The sequence below is a fragment of the Marmota flaviventris genome, chromosome 10 (assembly GCF_047511675.1).
Source record: "Marmota flaviventris isolate mMarFla1 chromosome 10, mMarFla1.hap1, whole genome shotgun sequence".
Taxonomy (NCBI): Eukaryota; Metazoa; Chordata; class Mammalia; order Rodentia; family Sciuridae; genus Marmota; species Marmota flaviventris.
The window spans coordinates 121,494,078-121,496,604 of record NC_092507.1 but is presented as its reverse complement, the minus strand read 5'-3'; the positions used below and the strand labels follow the sequence as shown (position 1 = coordinate 121,496,604).

The window sequence follows — 2,527 nt, the reverse complement described above, 5'->3', positions numbered from 1 at the left end:
TGATTGACTTTGGCTTGAAGTCTACTTTATTTGATACGGGGATGGATACCCCTGCTTGCTTCCATAGTTCATGTGAGCGGTGTGATTTTTCCCAACCTTTCACCTTCAGTATGTGGATATCTTTTTCTATGAGATGAGTCTCTTGGAGGCAGCATATTGTTGGGTCTTTTTTTTTTTTAATCCAATCTGCCAGTCTATGTCTTTTGATTGTTGAGTTTAGGCATTGTTTCGTTTAACATTGATTGATTGTTTAGTTTAACATTCAGGGTTATTATTGAGACATGATTTGTATTCCCAGCCATTGTTGTTTATTTTTGGTATTTAACTTGATTTGGTTTCTCCTTTGATTAGGTTTTCCTTAAACTTATGGAACTCTTCATGAATTTGCGTGTCATCCTTGCACAGGGGCCATGATAATATTCTCTATATCATTCTAATTTTACTATATGTGCTCTGGAAGGGAGCACTATTATATTTATACTTTTACACATTATTTAGAAACTGTTTCATTTTTCTGGAATCAAATGTGCCGGGGAATCAAAAGGAAAATCCCAGCTTAGATTAAAACAAACTTTCACTTTGAGAATTTTGAAGTTCAATATAAAGTCAAACTCATAGAAGCAGAGAGTAGAATGGTGGTTTCAGGGACTAAAGGCATGGGAGAAAAGGAGAAATATTGAGAAAAGGTACAAACCTTAATTTTCAAGATGAATAATTATTGGAGACTTAATATACATACAGTCTGTTGACTGTAGCTAATAATTATATATTGAAATTTGCTAAGAAAGTAGATCTTGTAGTCTCACCATATACACACCCACAGAAGTTAACTATGAAAGGTAATGGATATGTTAATTAGCTAGATTGTGGCAATCATTTCACAATGTATACATATATCTAAACACACAATTTTTGTTTGTCAATTATTCCTTAATAAAGTGAGGGAGGCAAAAATTAAGCGTCTTTACTGTGGCTTCTTACATGCCCCATTCTCTACTTAATTTTCAGAAGTTATCTCCTGCAGACTGTTACCTCCAGAATCCCCACAACCAAGGATGCTAGAAATGGAGAAAACTAAAGGATTTGGTTAGAAAGCAGTTTTTGGCTTCCTCACAGAAATAATCTGTATTTATTGTGTCCAATTTCTCAAAAATCAGTTACCCTTAAGTTTTCTAACAGTTTGTTTATATAACTCTCTCTCCACAGAAATGGCTCTTTCCAGGATCACAAATGTCAAGATATTAAAGACCATATTTCTTTTTGGGGTACTAGGGATTGAACTCTGGGACACTTGACTACTGAACCATATTCTCAGCCCTATTTTGTATTTTATTTAGGGACAGATTCCCACAAAGTTGCTTAAATTTCTTGCTTTTGATGAGGTTGGCTTGAACTCGTGATCCTCCTGCCTCAGCTTCTTGAGCCTCTGGGATTATAGGCATGCACCTTTGTGCTAAGACCATATTTCATTTCTGACTTTACTTGACTATTCTTGGCATACTTAAACTTTGAAAACACTCCTTTTTAGTGATGAGAGCATGGGATTGGAAGTCAGAACCAGGCTGAAAATCTTCTTTCTATCACATATTTGTTATTTGACTGTGGGAAGAACTTTGGTGGATTTTTCTCAATATTCTATCTTTGGCTCTCACTCTTCACTTTCTCATTTCAGTCATGCCTATAGCTTCATCCATATTGGCAAACATTTATTGAGTGTTTAACATGTGCCAGACCCCATATTAAGTGCTTTTCATGTATCAACTCAATCTTTGTAATGATGCCAAGGTAGGTACTGTTATTACATGGAATTTTTCAGAAGAGGAAACCAAGAAATAGAAATCTGCAGTAAGTTTTCCAAGATCCACACAGTTAATTGCTAGGGTTGAGATTTTGCCTAGATAGCATCTAAGTTCAAAGCCCGTACTTTCAACCAGTTCAGTAAGCTACACATATGCTGAAGACTCACATTCTCCTTTTTGAAATATAGATATAAGCATCTAGAAAAATCCTCAATGCTTTTCTCTTTTTTACTCTCCAGATTCAATTAATGATCAAATTTAGTTGACCTCATTTTTCAAACATCATACTACCACTGACTCGATTCAGAGTCATTTTATCTTTACCTTGGACCATTGCCTTGTTACAGGCAGACCTCCCTATCTTTTATCTTTTCTAGACCATCCCAGATCCTTAATGTATACATTTGATTAGAGTGTTCCTTTGTTCATAAGTCTTCAGTAGCTTGTCTATTAGATAGAATACAAACTCAACCATTTGTAGTGAGAACCATAGAACAGTGTTATACTATCTGTGGTGAAAGATCAGGGTTAATATTTCTAATCTATTAGGAACTGATACTTTATAAAATTTTAAAAATGGTCACACCCTCAAATGTGCCAATGCCAAATTGTTATAAAATATTTCTAAATCCTTATCCTTGATTTTGTGCTTATCTTGCTGTGTACCACTAATAAGGTTTGCAGACCAGCAGTGCAGTTTTCTGTGGACTGCACTTATAGGAACCCTC

General features: G+C 35.1%; 1 non-coding gene across 1 annotated transcript; it reads right to left on the bottom strand.

Moving 5' to 3' along the window:
• Nucleotides 1-360: 360 nt before the first annotated feature.
• Nucleotides 361-467, bottom strand: LOC114106754 (U6 spliceosomal RNA). The gene has a single exon (XR_003585247.1). It is a non-coding gene; the product is annotated as a U6 spliceosomal RNA (small nuclear RNA).
• Between the last annotated feature and the right edge of the window lie 2,060 nt (nucleotides 468-2,527).